The 24603-nt window shown below is 39.8% G+C and overlaps 1 protein-coding gene across 6 annotated transcripts in view; it reads left to right on the top strand.

The window, feature by feature from the left end:
* Positions 1–24603, top strand: part of LOC134540715 (trithorax group protein osa-like) — a 294594-nt gene that overhangs the window by 83490 nt on the left and 186501 nt on the right. The gene's annotated exons all lie outside the window — the stretch shown is intronic.

Raw genomic sequence — 24603 nt, 5'->3', positions numbered from 1 at the left:
GACAACAAATGGGAGAGAGAGCTTTTGGAATAAATTTACAGAAAAAAAAATCCTTAAGGGGCCCGCCTCGTATGTGTGCTAGTGAGGCGGGATGATAAGCGCGACGCTCGCTGGTGCTTCTAGCGCGGTGTCTCCTCTGGACTGGCGCGCAGTCTTCTCCCAGTGCATATGAGCGGCGACCGTGATATTACATGGCCGAGAAATGAAGATAAAGGTGTAATGCAAGTCCTTTAAGTGTTGTCAGCACAAAAAAAATTAAAAAATATTCGCTACAGACTTGCCAATTGGGAAGATTGTCCGCTTCCATTCCTCTGCGTGCTTCCGAAAGACGGCTTGGTTGTTCTGTTATTTTTCAATTTTTTTTTGTCTGCGAAATACTTTGAAATGTGTTCACGCACGGTGGTTTGTTTTGAGTGAACGTTAAAACATTTTAGGTTTTAAAAACTGTAAACGTTGATGGTGGTCTTGTCTTGCGTGCGTGGTGATGGTTGGCGAATCGTCCGTCGCTATGTCGTTATCCCATCAGTGCGTCGCGGTCGGGGACACACCACAACGCCGAAATACCACGACGCCGAAATACATTAACGCCGAAAAATGTCATTGCAGGACTGCCACAAAGGTTAGGTTAGGTTAGGTACACAAATTCATTCAATTGTTTTTCATTTTGCTCCTGAGGGCTGCCGCCCCCCCCCCCCCCGCTGCAACATTTTTCGGCGTTGTGGTACACAGCAGTTTCTAGCTGTCGGCGTTGCGGTCAATTTGGCATTCGGCGTTGGGAGACCTAAGATGCACATAAAGTTCTGCCATTCCCGATTACACCCGAACAATTCACCTTCGGCCAACTTCGGGGTTTGTTTTATATTTGCGCAGGAAAAATTAATTCAAATATTAAAAGTTGGCGGTTAGGTAAGCTACATTAAAACACTATGGACGGTTAGTTAGGTTGGTATAGCTAAATTAAAATAAATAGAGAAATATAAATATATATAAATAAACCCGAGGTTAGCTGAAGGTGTAATCGGGCAGGGACAGAACTTTATGTGCATCTTAGGCTTCCCTTCGGCGTTATGGTATTCGGCGTTATTCTACGTTCGGCGTTGTGGTAAAGTCCCGTCGCGGTCGGCGGGAGGCGGTGGATGTCCTCTCCACGTGCCGTCGCTATAAATAAGCACCGCGTCACGTGTTGCGTGTATCAGGGAGGGAGGGGGGGGGGAGGGACTGTTATCAAGCCGGAACCCGGCGGCACACGTGGTCGCGCCTGTCTTATCTGCCGCGACCTTGTCAACACGCCGGCGAGAGCAATTGGGTTTACTCTCCGCCTCACCGCCCCCCGTCAACACATCATCGGCTCTGCGTTCATTCTTAAAGAGGAGGGGTCCGCTTCCAACCGTCTTGCGGGCTTGGAGCAGTGGGATAAACAACTCGTCAGGGTGGAAAAATAAATATTACCGAAGATTGGTTGTCTGTAAAGTCGGTTTACGGACGATAGTTTTAACGTGACAGCGTCATAACAAAAACATTGATGAAATTATTGCATACGTTTATGAAAAAATTGAATCATTTTTATTGAATTATCACTATTTCGTATGGATACAAAGAAGTAGTGAAATGAAATATACAATTTAATTGATAAATTTACTTTTATTTGCATTCATTAATTCAAATATGTTTATTACTTTAACGAAGAGAGTATTTCAACTATAACTTTTATACATGTTTGCTATTTAACTTCTTCCCATCTGTGTTATTCTGTTAAGGATAGGACGATGATAGGAAACGTAGGAAACGAATGGGAATGTTTCAAGTTTAATGTGTCAAATCGATGGTTGTTCCAATCGAGTGGAAAAGAGATAGATGCGGCGCAAGCGTACAATGAGCGTAACGGGACAATGAGTCATCCTTTTTCGTGCGTGCAGCCGGCGTTCATCGATTTATTAGACGTTGTCACGTCAAAAAAAATGGGGTGTGGCTGTGTCATGTTTGGTTTTAAAAAAAAAATGGCATTTTTTCAATAAGTATTGTGATTACAGAGGCCGAGAGGCAAATAACATATACAATAGGAAGAATAAATAATAATGCACCCAAACCTTCCGATGCAAACAAACAGCAACTCCAGACGAAATTGTCTCTTCTTGCGGAAGTGATAACCGATAAGAACAAAAGGATAAAACGATACATAATAAAATACGCACTATAAACGAAGATAAATAACATGGGGAAAAGTAGTTTAAAAAAACCCACCAAAGAATCGATTTTATATACAATGAGATTATAAATACAATGAGAACGTTTGTTGTACGTGAGTACGTGTACGTAACAGATAATGTTTCCTATACAAAATAAAAATACGCTGTTTTTTATTTTATCACCATACATATTCACTGTAACTATTCTACACTAATGTTTTATGTATGCAATCGATAGATTTTGACGAGAGCTGATGATTGAAACTCAAACAAACGTCGTAGCTTCTCCGAGTCATAATTTACACTAAATGGAAATCTCGAAACGCAGCAAAATGACCTCAAAATGGCAGCGCTTCCCCCTCCACCGCGCGCGATGCCACACAGTCCTCACTTAGCGTAACGAATTCTTTGATCCTTTAGCTATCCAGTGGTGTGATTAAATTTTTGGATAGAGGTGATAGATATGTAGCTGCAACACCAAACTGTATCCCCCCGATTTTGTTATCATTCGTTTTTTGAATTGCCTGCCACAATGGAAGCAATTTTAAAGACGTATTCACGTCCAAAAAAAATGTATGTAAATGAATGGTATTGCCCTCGATTATTTTAATGGCGTTAGTTTACTGCAGCGACAAGTTCAGCGGTGTTTGCAGAAATTTGTTAGTTTAAAAATCATACGCCCAGTTTTACTCAAAATAATTTCTCTTATTATTTGCCGTAATGTTTTTAACCTCCAACTTAAACCTTTTGGAAGCATTTATTTTATTTATTTATTTTCTTAGCACCCAATAGACTCAGTTGATGAGCAGTGGCTATCTGAATATAGGGCTTGTCAACATGGTTACAAAATTTATGATATACATGTAGGTTATGATTACATACACTATTTCTAATATACGTACAATATATACATTACCTAGCATTAAAGTTATATTACAAATTTCTAATAATGGATATTATGTTCAACAATTAAAATATGTATTAATGAGCAGAGTTTGTTAAACATTAGAATTAGATCGTTTAATTTAAATCGTGATGAATCTCCAGACTAAGTTTGTCGTTCCACTTCTAACAACGCTCGTATAAACTTTTTTTTTGCCCGCGACGGAACTGAGAAGGTGTTTTCTTTAGGGCTAGAGGCTGTGTGTACAAAACGAATTTTTCCATTTATCTCCTAAACTGTTTTTACCGATTTAGATACGGTTTTCTGTAAAAGGTTAATGATTCATCGGCGATGGTTCTTAGCTATGTGTTATGTTCATATAAAAATTTATGTTGGTACGTATGACGTTGATAACATCCGACACCGTTTGACCGGGGAAGCCTTCTGTTCACAGACGAAAGAGCCGAAACCCGAAGTTCCCCGAAGTTCATGCTTTTTTTCCCCGTATCTTTAATGTAGCTATCCTAACCAAATCAACTGTCCACAATGTTTTAAAGTATTTATAATGTAGCTAACCTAACCTAATTGACCATTAGTATCCTTTTATCAACACCGCCATATTTATTTATAATGAACCAAAAAAACCGAAGATGCACGATCGCGCGTTTGGCTCTCTCGTCTGTGAAAAGAAGGCTTCCCGTTTGACCGATCACCATAAAAATTGGCACATCAAAGTGTTTTTTTTTTCCATGTTTTTTTATGCTAGCCATTTTTTTTGTTGTAAATCGCCGCTAGATGGCGCTGCAACGCATTAAATTCTAAACCGTTCAACCGATCGCCATGGGTAAACAGGTCATAGACATGCAAACAGCTATTGTGTGTCATTTCTCTGTCCACCATCCAGTCATATAGCGCTATCCTTTGTGCTTTAACTCGCGGACAATGTATCATCCTGTGTTCAGCCCGGGAAACGCCGGTTACTGCAGCTAGTTTATTATTACGTTGTTTATACAATTATTTAGTCTTACACGGAAATATAAAATAGTTGTAGTTTGCGTTATTTAAATATATATGGCAATTCAAAAACATCACTCCCAACTAAACGGTGTTGGCCGCACGGAGGTAAAATAAAAAAAAATTATAAAATAGAGCAATACGGGGTTAAAATGTGGGGGTTTATATTTTGTAAGACAACAACCGTACAGAATAACAGACAAATAGACAGATATTTAGACAGTAACGTAGGAATTCTCTAAAACACGACGGATGTAAACTTTGTAATGGAACATTGTTAAATAAATTGTTGAAAAAACCGCGACTAACAGGAAGTAACAAAAGATAAAAAAAAATTAACGGTTGATTTGTCGCAAAGTCTCATATAAACAACTAATTATGACGTTTCTTAAGCGGTTCCTACCTTTATGTACCTATTTGTTTCTGGTAGAGATAGGCACAGCTAAAATATAAAATGTGGGTAGGCCTACTACACATATTCACGTCCCTATTAATATAAGTACAAACCCAAGAAATTCCTTTGGGGATGCCATTCCCTGCCACGAAATGAACTAAAATTTTGCTGTTTTATGGAGTTTGTGACCAATTGAAATCGCTTTGGGTACGTAAATAAATGTAGTCTTTAATTTATATAAATTGCCGTAGCTCTACGAAACGCACAATAGATTTTCTATACTGCTATATTTTAATTGAAATTGGGGTCAGAGATAACAAGGAATTTTTTTGGAATAATGTTGTTTATAGCTTGCTTCGAATCTCGAGACAGGTGCTGTACTGGACTAGCTTTTAGTGAAGTTGATGTCCTGCATAACGAGTATTTCTGTCAATATTAAAAAGGTTTTCAATTTCAGTTGGTGACGTTACGGGTAACGGTTTAATACATAACGACCCATTTACTGGCTGGAATTTCAAATCAGATTAGAACCTGCCTGTTCAAAAACAATTATTTTATTCACCATCTCCACATCCTATCTGTGTCGGCGAGGCGGGATGATAAGCGCGACGCTCGCTGGTGCTTCTAGCGCGGTGTCTCCTCTGGACTGGCGCGCAGTCTTCTCCCAGTGCGTATGAGCGGCGACCGTGACATTACACGGCGGAGAAATGAAGATAAAGGTGTAATGTAACTCATTAAAGTTCTTGCAAAAATTTATACCGGTTGTTTTACGCCTAAAAGTTACTCTGAAAACACGCGTTTTAGCCATTTTAACTCTCCTAAAAATACAGTTTGAAAACTTAATCGATCCGAAATCAAAACTACTTATCGGCCCTCAGCGAACTCTTGAATGCTTTTCGTAAGCAGACCCCACTCGGATATCTCGAGTAGTTTTGAAATCGCTGTTGTTTCTCCTGAAGCTCTGCGCACCGCGTGTTATCCCGGGTAGGCGGGGGCCTTAATCTGTGGTGTGATAAAACGTTAGGTGGCTGCAACCGAAGCTGGTTACACTTTCACACCACTAAATCCGACACTCGGCTCATGGCACAAGACTGCTGGTGGGAAACTGGAGAATGCGCGTCATCAGACGGCTGTGTCATGATCGCATATCGGGTCTCGACACAACGAAGATCTGATACAAGTGTGCACGTGTCATTGAAACGTTTGACTTGTGAGGTTTTAACCCCCTTTAAACGTTTTGTTAATTTTAGGGTGCTGCATATGAAGCGTATTGATATTTTTTGTCGTGATAACGTCTTATCAATCGATGAACGCCGGCTGCACGCACGAAAAATTGTCACGTTCCGCCTGAGCAATACCCGCTAACCACCGTGCGAGAAAATCTTATATAATATCAAACAGGTTAAGGCGGGCTTTTTAAATAATTTTTCGTGATTATATTTAAACAAATTATTTAATTTAAATTTGCAAAAACTGTAAACAATATTTGAAAATTAAAAAGTATGCAATTTTTCATCAATGTTTTCTTATGACTTTATCATGTAAAATCATCGTCCGTAAACCGACTTTACAAAAAAAAACCTTTTTTAAATTTTGTTTTGTGCTTACATGCAAAAACAAAAGGCGAATTTTTATCAGAAATATCAAACCATAATGCCGATTCGTAATGCATGTTCCTTTTTGGTCTTTTTTTTTTATCATGCCGATTTATGACTCGACAGCAGCCATGTTGTGAATGACTTGTTTTACCGGGCGTTCGGGATAATTTTTTTAAACAGTCTTTATCTCAAATCCACTACAGCTTGTGTGATCGGTGCTTGCTCGGATACTCGTCGGCGGGAGACTCGCTCAGCGAGTGTTCCGTCACACGGGGCGAGTGAACTCGCTAGATGGTTCGCACGTGCTTTCACGAGGGTGTGTTTTATGACTTGATGTAGACTTTTGACCATACGCCGTTGCTTAGCACATGCATGTCTGTAGAAGAAAACTACAAAAAAACACAAATTAAGCAAAAAATTGCTGTTGTCAGGATTTAACGCCACACAATACTCCACAACAGGAATATGGTCAACAAACAAAGAAAAACAAAGAAAAATGGACTAACAAAACGAAAAAACCTCCACAAATATTTTGCTTAGTTTGTGTTTGTCATTTGTGTTTTTTTTTTTTGTAGTTTTCTTCTACAGACATACATGTGCTAAGCAATGGCGGATGTCCAAAAAGCCTACATCCAAGTCATGCACTCCCATTGCACAAATATTTCAAAGATAATGGTATGTTTTATTCTTAAATCACGCTGTTTCCTAGTTTAATTTGTAGTTGAAATGATGCGTCTTTTTTCAAATTGTGCCTTATTTTCGGCATTCTTGGGAGTAGGACAAGGGCGTTGCATTATTGGGAGTAGGGAAAGGGCGTTGACCTAGTGTAGCGGTTCCCAAACGGTGGGTCGCGACTCGATCCTCAAACCATCAAAAACCATCGAATAAAACCACCAGAAAAGATAAGAAAAATCGAAACAATTCGAATTGTGTGCAAACACATGCCTATTGTTAAATAAAAGAACTATTTTCCTACAAAGTACTTATATTTTGTCAACCATTTTTTTCAAATCAGAACACAAATATTTTATCAATAATCAATTGGTATCTTAAAAAAACACACATATATATTTGCAATATTTGATGGTAAATTATATATACATAAGGAAAGGATACGATACAAATAAGGTTTTTTTTTTTACTCCACCGTGGACCGATAGACCGTGGAGGTATTCCTATAAGGAAAGGTGGGTCGCCAGCTGAAAAAGATTGGATTCACTGACCTAGTGTGCGGTGAGAAGAGAGAGATGATGATGATGACGGTACATATGTGTATGAGAAGCCTAAGATGTCCATCAAGTTCTGTCCCTGCCCGAACACGCCCGAATATTCACCTTCGGCCAACCTCGTTTTATTTATGCGCAGGAAAAATGCATTCAAAATATTAAAAGTGGTCGGTTAGTTTAGCTACATTAAAACACTTTAAAACACTATGGACGGTTAGTTAGGTTAGTATAGCTACATTAAAATAAACAGAGAGACATAAATATATATAAATAAACCCGAGGTTGGCCGAAGGTGAATATTCGGGCGTGTTCGGGCAGGGACAGAACTTGATGTACATCTTTAGGCTTCCCATGTGTGTATGTGTGTTGGGATGAACGGTAGTGTTGACTCGGTCGCTTGTTTTCGCACCTTGCGCCCGGGAACATCAGTCCGTGCAGTTTGTGTCGGGATGGTTCATCGCCGAACCGAGTTAAGTCCTTTCGGTAGCTGTGTTTCTTTTCCCCAAGACCCTTGCCGTTCGCGAGAACGGACACGGGGAAAAAAGGGGGGGGTTTCCTGTAAAGTCTGTTTTCCGGACGATAATTTCACGTGATAACGTCATAAGAAAACATCGATGGAAAATTGCATACTTTTATAATTTTCAAATATTTACAGTTTTTGCATATTTAATTTAAATAATTTGTTTAAATATAATCGCGAACAATTAGTTATAGAAATAAACTGAAATCAAATCAATGCCAATTAATTGTTAATTTGAAATGACGTAATTGGACAAATAAATAAATTTTTTTTAAATTGCTGCTTTTAAAAAGCCCGCCTTAACCTGTTTGATATTATAGAAGATTTTTTTCGCACGGTGGTTGGCCGGTTCTTGCACGCTCGGCTCGGGCGGAACGTGACAATGAGAAGTGCTTTTTCGTGCGTGCAGCCGGCGTTCCGTCGATTGATAAGACGTTATCACGTCAGTAAATAAAATAAACGTATGACTTGGAGATACGCCGCTTTTGCGCGTCGTGCGGAGTAGCAATTGGCTCTCGCTACTCTGTCTTCTGCCCCACCTCTCTTCCTATATATACACGTATATATATATTATTCCGTCTGAGTACTAGCGTACAGGGTTCGTGACAGAGAGGAGGGGTGGAAGTTAGGGAGTCCATTCATAAAACTTGGGTCTCTACGTGGAGGGAGGGATCAGAGGCTCTCTCTCTCTCTCTCTCTCTCTCTCGTACTACACACAACCTATTTACCAACACCCCTCCCCTTCTACCGTCGCTTTGACGTCGACATGCCGCCGCCCCTGACAACGGGGTCGACTCGTGGGAAAGTTGGGGTGGCGTCTGCCTCTCCGCATCTTTCTCTCTCCGCATTTCTCTCTCTCTCCGCACTTCTCTCTCTGTCCGCACTTCCCTCTCTATCCGCACTTCTCTCTCTGTCCGCACTTCTCTCTCTCTCTGCACTTCTCTCTCTCTGCACTTCTCTCTCTCTCTCTGCACTTCTCTCTCTCTCTGTCCGCACTTATCTCTCTCTCCGCACTTATCTCTCTCTCCGCACTTATCTCTCTATCCGCACTTATCTCTCTGTCCGCTCTTCTCTCTCTGTCCGCACTTCCCTCTCTATCCGCACTTCTCTCTCTGTCCGCACTTCTCTCTCTCTCTGCACTTCTCTCTCTCTGCACTTCTCTCTCTCTCTGCACTTCTCTCTCTCTCTGTCCGCACTTATCTCTCTCTCCGCACTTATCTCTCTCCGCACTTATCTCTCTCTCCGCACTTATCTCTCTGTCCGCTCTTCTCTCTCTGTCCGCTCTTCTCTCTCTCTGTCCGCTCTTCTCTCTCTCTGTCCGCTCTTCTCTCTCTCTGTCCGCTCTTCTCTCTCTGTCCGCTCTTCTCTCTCTGTCCGCTCTTCTCTCTCTCTCTTTCCGCGTTTCGTAATGTTTGTGAAACGTCGTTCCACCTGTGGACGTCACAACTACCACTAATGCCGAGACATTAGGGGGGAAATAAGTTTGGCAATCGACAGTAAACTGTTTTTTTTAAAAAAAAGGGGCGTTGTCTTTAAAGTCGGTTTACGGACGATAATTTTACGTGATAACGTCATAAGAAAACATTGTTGAAAAATTGCATACTTTTTTTAATTTTTCAAATGTTATTTACATTTTTTTGCAAATTTAATTTAAATAATTTGTTTAAATATAATCATGGGCAATTAGTTTAAAAAGCCCGCCTTAACCTGTTTGATATTATAGAAGACTAGCTGCAGTACCCAGCGTTGCCCGGGCTGAACACAGTGTGAAGGGGAACTGTTAGAGATCAGATGTAGTTAGTAATTGTCTTCTTAATTTGAATGCCAAGTGTGCAAAATAATTTATATCACTTTCAGATCCCGACAGACGTTCTGCCAGTTTATAGTTATTTACCTGGTCTGTATGTAATCTAGACTCTATAAAGCAATATAGAAAAAAAACTGAAAAATAAGGGATTACTAATATTGAAAAGATTCCATTATCTAGCTAATGCTCGGCATGCATTGCAATGCCTCATTCAGTTTTGTTTTGTAATATGTTTGAAGTAGTTACACATATACAAATAATCTATCCATGTCTCTAAATATATATATTTATCTCTATCTACATCTATAGTCCTATATATCCATGTATCTCTCTATCTGTATTTATCTCACACTATCTCTGTGTATTCTATATGAGGGTACTGATTGCTTCGTTGTTAATATCACACGGGTGTTTTTTACTTGTATGGGAAAATTAATAATGATAAGGCATCTGTGCGTGGCAACAATGTTAATAGGCAATAGGAAATAAACTTCTAGCGCCTGCGGCATTGTCAACACACACTTCGTGCGTGTACTGCATGTTGTATCTAACCCCCTCCAACGCGTTTGATTCTAAATTGGACTTTTAGTAAGGATCCCTAATGTTATTGATAATATAATATAGCCTATAGCCTTCCTCAAATGTACTATCAAACACTGAAAGAATTTTTCAAATGGACCAGTGGTTCCTGAGATTAGCGCGTTCAAACAAACAAACAACCAAACAAACTCTTCAGCTTTATAATATTAGTATAGATTTTCTCCCACGGTGGTTGGCCGGTTATTGCACGGTTTTCGTGCGTGCAGCCGGCGTTCATCGATTTATAAGACGTTATCACGTCAAAAATAACAACACTGAGGATCTTTTAATTTTAGTGACCTGATGGGGGATTTCAGTACTAAACTTGAAAACATAAACCTGTTGCGGTAATATTTTTATCTGAAATATTTCTGTTATCTGATCCGTTTGATTGCTTGCTGCTCACGAGGAAATCCCCGAAATTGTAAATTTTTTTTCTTTTATTTGAAATAATAGTGTGCTTGATTGGAAATTAGAATTAACGAATTCTGAGTATGTAGAATTATAAAATATTTTGTTTGATGTTCATGTGGCTATGTAAATAATTCCCTGGCCATGTTTTTTTTTAATACTTGGCAGTGTTTTTGACTACAGTTTTTGCTCGTAACTGCGTGTTTAAGTTATTATTTAAAGACGTCTGGTAGTTAAAGGTTGGCCACGCCAGAAAAATGAATAACATTACGAGTGTTGATTATAAATTCCATATTTAAAGTCAGTTTTTTTATGTCTTAATTATCGAAAGTAATTTTTTAATCCTTAATTTATAATGTTACGCGCAGTTAATGCTTACCGTTCCGTCTATTGCAGCGGTTCCCAAACGGTGGGTCGCGACTCGATCCTGAAACTACCAGAAAATATCGAATAAACCATCAGAAAAGATAAGAAAAATCGAAACAAATCGAATTTTGTGTGTGCAAACATATCGATTGTTAAATAAATGTTTTACAAGTGCTTATATTTTGTCAACCATTTTCGAATCAGAACACAAATTTTTTATCAATAATGAATCGGTATCTTCAAAAAAGCATATATATATTTTTTTATGGTAAATTATATATACATAAGGAAGGGATACGATACCAATAAGATATTTTACTCCACCATGGACGGACGGATCGTGGAGGTACTCTTATAAGGAAAGGTGGGTCGCCAGCTGAAAAAAGTTTGTTGCCGCATAAGTTGTGAAAAGATTTCCCTCCCCCCTAAAGTATAGCATGTTTCATTTTATTTTGAATTGTTATCAATAATAGGGTTATTTAGGATATAGCAACAAAAACTTTGTCCTTGTATCTATAAAAAAAAATTGTGGCGCAGGCGGGGATTAATTGTAAAAAAAAAGTCTATAATCAATGATGCCTTTTAACTCTCCTCGATGTTGAATTTTGGGAGGTGGATTGCGATACAGAACTATGTTCATATTTTAGAGAGGTTATAAAAGTATGTACATATACCTATTTATTTGTATAAATGGACGTCTCGTAGAAAGCGACACCACAATAAACCCAGTGTGTACAAGGACGCTGGAGGGAAGGAATCGACCATGGCATGTGAAATAGAATAATTCAATATGTTCGTGGAGTGATTTTGGAAAAACATGACAAACAGTAATCAGGATTGCCAGACGGAATTGGATTTCAGATATTTTGAAATGCGAGTCCAGTGTTATGCCACTGCGGTAATTCGCTCTATGACGTTTAGGGATAGAGAAGTGTATGGATACATGTAGATGGAGAGGGATAGGTGAGTTGAGAGAGTTACTGAAGATAATATTAAATATGTAGATGGAGAGATGGTTTTGTGGGGGATAGCTCTGTAGGAGATAATGTGGATGTAGAGAGATATAGGTAGGTGGATATATATATATATATGTGTGTGTGTGTGTGTGTGTGTGTGTGTGTGTGTGTGTTTTGGTGGAAAGAGATGGGTGGATGGAGATAAATGGGTGGGTGGAGAGTGATATGTTGGTGGAGAGATATGTGGATGGAGAGAGATAGAGATAGGTGGATGCAGAGAGATAGGTGGATAGAGCGAGATGTATTGGTTGGTGGAAAGAGAGGATATATAGGTGTATGGAGAGAGATATATATATGTTGGTGTAAAGCAGTGGCGTAGCCAGGATTTGTGTATGGGGGATGTTAAGAAGCATGCCCTCCCCCCCCCCCCCCGTATTAAAGCCGTTGGTCCGGGGGTCCCCCCCCCCCCCGGGGAAAATTTGGATTTTTAATGTGTAAAATAGTGCTATTTTATCAGTTTTCGTTACTTAAATTTAAATATTTTAATGATAAATGTATTGTTAATTTTAATATGAAATTTGTTTGAGTGATGAATAAGAAATTAGTTATAAGATTTGGTGCTAAGGGGGGGGGGGGTTTGAACCCCTAAAACCTCCCCTGGCTACGCCCCTGGTGTAAAGAGAAATATAAGTGGATGGAGAGATATATAGGTTGGTGGAAAGAGAGATGGGTGGATGGAGAGATATATAGGTGGATGGAGAGATATATAGGTGGATGGAGAGATATATAGGTGGATGGAGAGATATATAGGTTGGTGGAGAGAGAGATGGGTGGATGGAGAGATATATAGGTGGATGGAGAGATATATAGGTGGATGGAGATATATATAGGTTGGTGGAAAGAGAGATGGGTGGATGGAGAGATATATAGGTGGATGGAGAGATATATAGGTGGAAAGAGAGATGGGTGGATGGAGAGATATATAGGTGGATGGAGAGATATAGGTTGGTGGAAAGAGAGATGGGTGGATGGAGAGATATATAGGTGGATGGAGAGATATATAGGTGGAAAGAGAGATGGGTGGATGGAGAGATATATAGGTTGGTGGAAAGAGAGATGGGTGGATGGAGAGATATATAGGTGGATGGAGAGATATATAGGTGGATGGAAAGAGAGATGGGTGGATGGAGAGTTATATAGGTGGATGGAGAGATATATAGGTTGGTGGATGGAGAGGGAGATAGGTGGAAGCAGACGCCCCCCGACGGGCGGACAGTGACCGCGGCATCGCAGCAGCGCGACACGCGACACGCGACACTCACGGAAATAGCGGCGGCGTGTTACGTGGGCGACCGGCCGCAATAATAGCGAAGGTCGCCTATAAATAAACGCGTGGGTAATTGCCGTCTGTCGGCGGTTTTTTTTTATCTTCGACGGCGCGGCTGGGGACGTCGCCCCGTTATCAGAGAGTTTATTGCAGCCGTTACGACTTTGACGTGTTCCACCGCATCTCGTGCAGCCGATACAAAAACAAATTAAAATAAATAAATACAGTCCTCCTTGTTACTTGTTCGGCAACCGCCAATTGTTTTTGCAGCGTCTCCACACTTAAAAAAGAGAGGTAGCAGAGTGAAGATTTCACTGAACACTAACGTTACAAATATATATATGCGTTTGCTTTCAAAATCTTTCCATTTGTCAGTGGGAATAATAGGAATTCCGGGGGAAGATATATAAACCTTCCCCTCTCACCTCCCACCACTACACCCTAGCTTCACCCACGCATGTATGTATTTATTGATTATATCATAATTTCATTTTATATGACAAAATATATAGAATGCCATCAAGAAGTCTAAAATCAGCCGTTACCCCCTCCATCTTGTATTTTAGCAACTATTTCACTTTATTTTCTACAAAGTTATCTTTTAGAGCTTTTTTAACAGTCTCTAACATATAACCTCTGTAGGAAATAGTTAACACTTAACGTAACAGTAAACTAAGGGACCAGTGTTGATTGAAACAAGGGGTGATACCTACTTAACTTCAGTGGCTATTTCCTATATAAAAAAAAATTACCAGCAATCGTGGGTCTTGCTACGATTTTATTTCAGCTTTATTTCATCATTTGTGTTTTCAAGTGTCTTTGACAGCAAGGTCATTAGAGACGGCACACACAACGAACATTTCAGGGCAGTTAGGGGGAGAATAGGCAATGGCCTATGTCGAACACCACCAAGGCAGCGTGCGGCTCACATAGCTTCGGGAGTGTTCCCCGGACTAATGCCACTCTTGCTGTAAGAACCGGCGTTCTTCATTTTTAATATTAACATTAACTTTTTGATACTGCCTAGGAGTAGAGTTGTAGTTCATATTCGTGTAGCAATTGCGGCCTCTTTAAAAAAAAAATTAAATTGTTATACGCAAAAAATAAAAACTTTCTTTTGTGTTAAAACTAGTACCTAAAACCACAGTTGCCGATTTCAAAGATAATGAACGAGAATATTCGTTACAGGAACCACGTCAATGAGAAAATTTTTGCGTCCATGTTTTTACTAAAATAGGTCTTGGGTATTTGTGAATATAATTATCTTTGAAAGATTTGTGCAATGGGAGTGCATGACTTGATGTAAGCTTTTGGACATACGCCATTGCTAAGCACATGTATGTCTGTAGAAGAAAACTACAAAAGACACAAATGACAAAAACACAAATTAAGCAAAAAATTGCTGTTGTCAGGATATAAACACCACACAATACTCCACAACAGGAATATGATCAACAAACAAAGAAAAACAAAGGATAATGGACTAACAGAACGAAAAAAAACCACAAATGATGACAGCACAAAAATACCGAACCCGAAATATTCAGCACAGCAGTTGAAACGATACAAAAACACAGCAAAACGAAAAGATGAAACAAACACAGTAGTTTTCCAAAAACAGAAGATAACGAAAAAAAACCACAAATGATGACAGCACAACAATATTGAACCCAAAAAAATTCAGAACAACAGTCGAAACGAGACAAAAACACGACAAAACGAAAAGACGAAACAAACACAACAGTTTTCCAAAACAGAAACAAGCGACGTTTCGGGAACTGTTATCTGCTCCCGTCCTCAGGCAGAGAGACGCACATGGTACGAAAATACAGGTGTGAATGTTTGTTGATCATATTCCTGTTGTGGAGTATTGTGTGGTGTTTATATCCTGACAACAGCAATTGGTTTTTGTCATTTGTGTCTTTTGTAGTTTTCTTCTACAGACATGCATGTGCTTAGCAATGGCGTATGTCCAAAAGCTTACATCAAGTTATTTGTGAATATAATTATCCGTAATTCCACGGAAAAATGACTTCTAGCGGCTCACTAATACGTCTTGTACCGTGGCGTGAGCATTCGGATCTAGTCAATGACTAGTGTGTGGTTACGAAAGCGGCGCCTACCTGTTGGTTTGTTTAAGGGGCCCGCCTACCCGGGCACACATACGGTGTGCAGAGCTTCAGGACAAACAACGCGATTTCAAAACTACTCGAGATATCCGAGTGGGGCCTATTTACGAATAGCATTTAAGAGTTCGCTGAGGACCGAAAAGTACTTTTATTTTCGTATTAAGTTTTTAAACTGTATTTTTAGAATCGTTACAATGCCTTAAACGCGTGTTTCCAGAGTAATTTTTAGGCATAAAACAATCAGTACAGATTCTTGAAAGCACTTAAGGGGCTTGCATAACACCTTTATCTTCATTTCTCCGCCATATAATGTTACGGTCACCGCTCAAATTTCACAGTTATACTGTGAGTACGAGAAGACTGCGCGCCAGTCCAGAGGAGACACCGCGCTAGAAGCACCAGCGAGCGTCGCGCTTATCATCCCGCCTCACTAACACACATACACCCCTGACGAGGCGGGCCCCTTAAGTCTCCGGGGGTGTTGGGGGGGGGGTGAGATAGTTTCGAAACGGGCGGGTGTTCTGCCGGCCCACGCATGACGTAAGCGATAGTTGCCTTATCACTAACACCGGAAGGCGTGCGAGCGAGGAAGAGAGTAAGTACTTTGGTCGGTTGTGTTCGACTCGCTCACTCTCGCTGTTCCGCACCTGTTGCGCGTCGCATGAGGTCATTATCCGGCGCGGCGATAACGCCCGCCAGTTGTTTACAAAACACGATTGCGTGCCGCTCACGTGGGCGGGTCGATTGGGAAGCCTTTATTTCACAAGCGAGAGAGACACACCCGAAGTTCATGCTCGCTTGCTCTATCTCATTGTATAAACCGGCGTGGCATTACATTTTGCGGTCGATTAGGATAGGTTAGCTACATTATAAATACTTAAAAACATTGTGGATGTTTGGTTATATTGGGTAAGTATAGCTGCATTAAAAATACTGTAAAATCATTTTATGGTTGCTTAGCAAATAACTTTTTAATATGTAGCTATCCAGCGCTAGGAAACCGTTTACATGATTTCACAGTATCTTTTCATGAAGCTATCCTAACCAAATCAACCATCCACAATGTTTTAAAGTATTTATAATGTAGCTAACCTAACCTTTTACAATGAACAAAAAAAAAAAGAAACCCTGAAGATGCACGATCGGGCGTTTGGCTCTCTCGTCTGTGAAAAGAAGGCTTCCCGTCGCTGGTTGGTGTGTGTGTTGTGTTGTGTTGTGTTGTGTTGTGTTGTGTGTGTGACGGTGCATGACGGGAGTAAGGCCCCGGTCTAGCTCGCCACGTGTTTGCACAACTTGTTTGTAAACACTTCCGTGACTCTTTAACGTCGTTGGGTGACACCCAGAAAAATAAAAATCACGACAGAAGTTAGACGAAACACGAAATGCTAGAGCTCGTTGAATTGGTAGAAAAGTCCTTAAATAATAACGGGAATGAAAAACGAAATAAGCAGCAAGGGAATTGAGGACGTGTCTTTAAGTTTATCGTTGTCTATCATTTGTTAGTTGTTAAAACCCTTTTAAAAACTCTGCTCTCGTGACAAGTGGTAATGGTGGCATCCTTAGTCACGGGGGGAAAAAACCTATATTAATGTAGCGGCGAATCCCATTAGTATTAATTTTCTTGTAGTGTTGATATGTTTTCAATGTACATTATGTCTCATGTGCCACGTTATTATACTCGAGGTGCAGGCTGGGTTGTTAATGTCCTGCCAAATGAGGAAAGTTTCTTTATTCGTAGTTGACTTCCATTCGAGTTATTTTGCTATTTGCGCGCCAAACGGGTTTTTCAGCGTTTTGGGTTTTTTTTTTTTTATGGCAGAAACTTATCTATAAAACAAAGTGTTATCTCGTAACTACCGACAATCAGCGATGACACAACTAGGAACTAAAGTACTTCTTTAGTCTCTCAGAAATGTATAAAGGCTAACGCCGTGTGTGAGTAGGCAGCCTTTAAAGTTTATGATAGATAATTATATTATATTGGAAACTCCTAGTCAGGGGTGTATGTGTCAGTGAGGCGGGATGATAAGCGCGACGCTCGCTGGTGCTTCTAGCGCGGTGTCTCCTCTGGACTGGCGCGCAGTCTTCTCCCAGTGCGTATGAGCGGTGACCGTAACATTATATGGCGTATAAATTAAGATGTAGGTGCATTGCAAGTTCCTTTAGGACTTTGAAGAATCTCTACCGAGTTCGTACTTAATTATTCTGAAAATACGTGCTTCTAAAAAATTTTCAATACCTTCAAAATGCAGTTTGAAAATGAAATACGGAAACAAATCAACTTACCCGACCTCAGCGTGTTGTTAAATGATTTTCGTTGAACAGATATCACGCGGATATCTCAAGCAGTTTTTGAACTCACAGTTGTTTTGTTTTTCTTTCTGAAGCTGTACACTCCAGGTGTACTCCCAGGCAGGAGATAATATTAGTAGTTTCTAAAAATAGTTGCGCTGATAGGTATTGACCCTCGGGGGTTTCCCCTCTGTAGTACTCTTTTGTGTTCACTTGTGTTCAAGATAAGGTGTCGCTTTAGGACAGGTGATTCAGTGAACGTTCAGATTTTGAGCTGGATATTGTGACTCGGTGAACCGAACTGAACACAGGTTCGTGTAGCGCGAGGCTAGCTATACTAGACGCAACATAACTCCGAGCCTGGGTGACGGTTAGAAAATCGTTGTGTGTGTGTGAGTCCCGACACTGGAGAAGGCAGACGTGGCGCGGCAGTGAGAGATAATGCGTAACTTGATAACAGGGGCTACACGCTACTGCACAGAGTGAAAACTTAGTCCTTCGGTGAAATCCGACGAATACGTTGGAACTTACTAAACGTTTTCGTTTACAGTTTGGATCTGAGGTTTGTATGCATGTAGTGTATCACTTTTGTTCAGAGCCAGTGTTACATATGTAGTGCAGTACTTCAGTAAAGTACAACTTTATACATAAAATGCCTCCAGTGTTGTCAAAAGTTAAGAGTAAAAAACTGCACTCGCAGGCGCGGGAAATCGTCTATAACGTTCTGCAGTTTATGGAAAATGAAGCGCGATTGCAGGAACCCTCCATTTCACTAGAGAAAGCACAGCTGAGAACAGCTAATGCGACGGGTGTGTCTCGCACGACTGTACAAACAATATGAAAAATGGCTCACCGAACAATTAATACAAAATCAAATGATAGATAATGCTCCCTATCACAATGTAAAAATAAATAAAACGCCTACCTCCAGCTCGACAAAATTGGAAATGCAGCAGTGGTTAAGTAAGGAGAATATTTCCTTTACTAGCGACAGGCTCAAACCAAACTTGTATAACCTCATAAAGAAGCACAAACCTTCGCTAGTGCAGTACTCGGCAGACAGACTATTGGTAAATAGTGGCCACACATTACTTCGTCTGCCCCCTTATCATCCGGATTTGAATCCGATAGAAAGAATATGGGCTAAAGTTAAAGGAGAAGTCGCTTCAAAAAATGTTACTTGCAATTTGGCAAATGTAAAAAAACTTTGCGAGGAAATATTTAACCGAATGGGTCCAGAAGATTGGATTCCGATTTGCAATCACGTCAAGACACTCGAGAACAAATACTGGGATAAGGATGTGCGTTTTGACATTGAAATTGATAAAGCGATTGTTCAGTTAGGTGATGCAAACAGTGACAGCAGTGACGTTTACACATCAGACTCTTCGGATGGAACAGTCAGTGGCGTTGAAGAACTGAGGTAGTGCTTGGAACGTCAGTGGTAAGTGGTCAATGTTTTCTGCTTTTCTCTACCTGCTGTGCAAGGTCGCCGTATCTGCTTATACCCCCTCCTCATCCACCCGACCCCCCCACACGTGTTGCAGTCAACACTCCTCATGTGTGACGTAGCTCAAGCTCGGAGTTATATTGCGCCTGGTGTAACTATGGATCAATAATTATCTTGTTAAATTTTACAGGGATATCCATTTGACAGCCTGAATATTCGCCGAGGCACCTGTCAGCAAAAGTGACACCTTTGTCTGGAACGAAGTCAACACTTTTACTTGATGTGCTCTAAAGCCTGAAAACAAGCCACTCGCAGATACCAGCTATATCATGATTGTTCTCGCAACAGCCACAATGCATTCCAAGTAAGCTGAGATAAGTTTTGAATCCTTGCCGAGTGTCTTCTCAGCGAAGAAGTCCTTATATTTGACTGCGCTCTCGTCAGTTGGAACTGTTGCAATTGCAGTTGTGTACAATAATGGCTGCCCGGAGTTGGGTCTTCTCAATACGCAGACACACCCCGACAAGACGGCCCCCTGAAGTGACTGTCAAAGTCAATAATCACAGTGTCTTGTGACAGTAACTTACATTACAATTGTGTTTATTAAAAAAAAATTGGTTGTCTGTAAAGTCGGTTTACGGACGATAGTTTAACATGACAACGTCATAACAAAACATTGATGGAATGATTGCATACTTTTATGAATAAAATTGAATCATTTTATTGAATTATCACTATTTTGTATGGGTACAAAGAAGGAGTGAAATGAAAAAAGTGTCCCGTTACGCACATTGTCCCGTTACGCTTTGTCCCGTTATGCTCACTGTACGCTTGCGCCGCATCTATCTCTCTTCCACTCGATTGGAACAACCATCGATTTGACTTTTTCGAGGCACATTAAACTTGAAACACTCCCATTCGTTTCCTGCTTTTCCTATCATCGTCCTATCCTTAACAGAATAACACAGATTGGAAGAAGTTAATTAGCAAGCATGTATAAAAATTATAGTTAAAATAATCTCTTCGTTAAAGTAATAAACATATTTGAATTAATGAGTGCAAATAAAAGTAAATTTATCAATTAAATTGTAGATTCCATTTCATTTCACAAAATAGTGATAATTCAATTAAAAATGATTCAATTTCATTCATAAAAGTATGCAATAATTTCATCAATGTTTTGTTATGACGTCACGTTAAACTATCGTCCGTAAACCGACTTTACAACCATTTTTTTTTTAAATTAAATAAAGCCCTTAAAAGCCCTTCGATTTCACTATCCTTGAAATTTCCTCAATAAAGACTGATAACGTACATAAATGGATAATTGCGGGAATTGTTGTTTTATTGTTTCTGACAACACTGCGCAGTGTTATTGCTGAATTTAGGGCCAAGTGATTAAATTGTATGTATAAGAAACATTTTAAATTTTTTTTTTTTTTTTTTTCGTATTTTATATCTCACCTTTAAACTAAAAAGGCGTGTCTTACTGTCTTCGTATTTGTGAAGTAAATGTAATTAGTGGTCAAAGTAAAATTTAGGGCTACAAAGTTCAGATAGACACTATGATTGGGTTAGATGTGTGTTCCAGAGATAATTCTGGACATTATCTGTAAGAATTAAACTAACCAATAAAATTAATTTTTTTGTGCTTTAACTATTTAACATCGTTATTTTCTTGAATGATATGTAATATTACAAATTGTTTTTTTATCTCTTAGTAGTAGCGAAGGCGAGAAGTAAAGGTGTCATTCCTAAAAACTCCAGAAATTTTTTATTGCACATGAGGGTTATTTGGAGTTCAGGAGATTAGGGGGTTATGCCGTACTAGTATGACATGGGGGAAGAAGTCTAACGTGGACTGTATAGTAATTAGATTGCCGGGTAATCGTAGGATAAGCAGACTGTCACCTCGTGCGTTTCCCATTTGGCGGGTGACTGTAAGTCTATGAACACTTTAGAATTTTCAAGATACTGCGTACAGCATGTTTGGTGCCATAAATAAATAATAATACGAAAAGCAATCCTTGTGCAGTCCAACAGGTTTTTTTAAAATCAATTTTCCCCCATTCTGTTATGTATATTTTATCGTGTATTTTAATCCTGTGCTATGGTTTCCTTTGTATATTATTCGTATCTTATACTGCAAGATGAGACAATGAACTAGTGTCTGGAATTGAATCTGTAAGTGTAGTAGCAGCTGTCCTTGGCAAATAATTCACCGACGTTTCGGTCGACATTGCAGTCGCCATCATCAGGGAGCAGTTACCTACCTGTAGCCGCTGTCCTTGGCAAATAATTCACCGACGTTTCGGTCGACATTGCAGTCGCCGTCATCAGGGAGCAGTTACCTACCAGTAGTGAGTTGTTTGCCAAGGACACGGCTACAACCCAGAAGCCAAGCTACTTCAGACAATGGCCGTGAAAGCATGCGAACATTAGTAAGCGTAGCGTAGTGTTAAATTATTTACTCTATATGTTATTATTGTATTTCTTGGCTTTATGCCATCTGTACTCTGTATCCGCTTGATAAAAGAATTTATGAAACCAAAACGAAACCAACGGAACGGCAACACCCGGGCTGGGGGCGAAATGACGTCAGTCAGAAGCAGCGGTCAGCTGGGGCGTCGCTAGCCAAGAAGGCGGCAGGCAAGCAGGCCACGTGTATTATTGGTCGTGTGCTTGTTTCCATTCCCCCGCTCTCTTGAACCACGAGGTGGCGTGTTTACGAGAAGTGTGGGTAGTCGTGTTGGGTTAGGGGGGATGGGGGGAGGAATGAATGAGTGACTGCTATTACGTGCTGACTCACCTGGTTTCTGGTAACGCCCGGAGGAGACGGCTCTCTCTCTCTCTCTCTCTCTCTCTCTTTCCCGTTCATTGATAACGAACTGCCGGGCGGTGTGGCGAGCAATACCGGCCCAAGGCGACACTTTATACTCCTGCCCACGACTACAATCGTTACGCTGGAAAACCTGTTCTGACTTTTATGGGTCGTCATCTGGAGACGCGCGCATTTCACTTCCTGAAGTATCAACAGTAAAAAAGTCATAATTTCGAGCTGCAAAAAAAAAAACCACACCTACTTAGTGGCGTAGTACCTTAACTTTCCATGTGTTCGCCTCGCAGGAGTACCTTTAATTATGGTGAGAAAAATGTTTTAATGAGGGAGTGATGGATTGGAAACATGCTTTTTTGGGAAGTGAAGGTAATTTTTTTAAATAGAAAAAACAATATTTCACAACTTTAAACAGTTTAATATTATTGTGAAACAAGAAACATAACTGTCTAGCTGAACTACACATGGGCAGAATCGCCCAATAATAAAATCTAATAATCACAATGCCACTTAAAGCAAAAATCAAGAACTTGTGAAACTGCACTTCGAGACATAGAAAAGGAAAAAAAAAATATAATTGCCACTGTCTTAGACAGCTATTCAGGTTTTGTAGCGGGGGAAGCAAGACAGTCCAGTTTTAGTTTTGGAATAGGCTTTTGATGTAGAAGGTGCTAAATAGGCTTCTGATTTAGGTGTGGACTTTTCATCCAGAATTGAGTACTTGGTTTTGTAATGTACAGCCGGTGAGGTTTTTGGTAGGTCGAATACCCTAGGGCTTCTGTGACTTTTGAGAAGTTGTCTGTGAACAAAAATCATACAAAGAATGATAAATGCACTAAACTGAACTATTGCAAATAGGAAATTCCAAGATAGATAGGTACTTGACTTGCCTGAAAACTGAAAGGGCTGAACATATTTGGACAGATAATCCCTTGAATTGGGTTTTATCTTCATGGGTTCGAATCATGTTTTTTTGCAGTCATGTGAACACGAGAAGCAGCTTAATTTGTTCATATGTAGATAAGTTGTTCAGTTCAGAGAGCTTGATGGACCTGCATAGTCCCTTTGAAAGGTGACGGTTTCAATGGTATGGATCGTGTCATGTTCTCGATGGAAGCACCATCAACCACTAGAAGTTTTGAAGTCCGGATCTCTGTCGGAGAGAACTGAAACCAAAGAGTCGACATCACTGATGTCCTTTCCCTGGGCAACTGATCGGTCAGCAGTTTTCTTCACAGAGGCTCAAGTGACATCTGGCACTCCTTTTCTGTGGCCTTATTCATGAAAATTCCTTGTGGCTAAACTTCAGTTCAGCAAGTTCTTCCCACAGTTTGTGTTGAAATAGATAAAACTGGAATTTGATTTATATTGGCTGGAAGGACCGTCAGTAAGAAAGTGGATGCTTAAAACTGGGCTGAAGTTCTTGTTAATGTAACTGAAGTTGGGTTGCAGATGGGCCCATACAACTGCTGGCCCGTGATCCAGATTATGAGGTATTGCACAAAACTACGTGTGTGACTCAGGACTGAATTCATCTGTTCTGTAATAAATCAGTACAGTGTGGAGAGATATTTTGGACCGGTTGCCTCCGAAATGGATAGCCTGAACCTCGCTAGCGTATTTAGCAGGGTTGACACGTTTAAAACAAAATGTTTAAAACAATATGTTCAAAATTGTTTTAAACAATACACTCTGAATAAAACAAGTTTAAAACACAATGTTTAAAACATTCTATTCTAAACATGTTTTTATATGTATTTTTAAAAAAAAGTTTATTTCTTACGAAAACTGCATATTGACATTTTCATCGCAAGCATCACTGTCTCATTGTAAGTCACCAATTGTGATAAATATCCAGACTAGGATGAGAAGTTTTGAAGTGAACCACATTCCTCACGTAAGCATAAAATATAGTCCTGCTTGGGGTCAAACCAGTCATACCTTTTAGTGTGCCAGTTCCACTAAGTTCATCTAACCTAATTAAGATCTGTTTTTGTTAGTTAAGTGCACGGAAAACAGTTACATGTTTGGCAGCCTTCTCTATTCCTAGCCGGTTCCTTACAGTACTATGCACAAACCCGAATGTGGAGAAAAGACGTTCAATACCAGCTGACGAAGCTACTGCACTGTGTAACTGATGTGCCAGGTTCAAAGTTGCATGATGAGTACTTTTCTCCAAAGCCATCCACCATACTAGAGGTTTAATCTCTTTTAGTGTTACAGGACTGAATAAGTACTCCTTGAAAGGTGAACTTTTTGCTTTGTACTTAATAATATCCGGAATGGCTACAGTCAGGGAAAACCGGGCAATGTCAGGGAATTCCATATTCAAAAATGTGTAGCAATATACCTTACACCTGATGGGACTTCTGCTGAAACCATATGTGCAAAACATATTCGGGGGTTTTGATTAAAATTAATATTAAATACAAAAAAAAGTTAAACTTAAAAAAAAACTCTTTAAACGATGACAAACTGTTTAAAACAAAAAACAGTTTAAAACAATAAAAAACACGTTTTTTGATATTTTTTTTTTTAAACTGTTTTTTTCCCCAACCCTGGTATTTAGTGTCAGTGGTTTTCACTAAAATCGCAGTAAATGAGCACATCTCCCTTGGGAAGAGTCATT

This window comes from Bacillus rossius, chromosome 17 (genome assembly GCF_032445375.1).
Source record: "Bacillus rossius redtenbacheri isolate Brsri chromosome 17, Brsri_v3, whole genome shotgun sequence".
In the NCBI taxonomy this organism is placed as follows: Eukaryota; Metazoa; Arthropoda; class Insecta; order Phasmatodea; family Bacillidae; genus Bacillus; species Bacillus rossius.
This window is presented reverse-complemented; position numbering and strand designations above follow the sequence as displayed.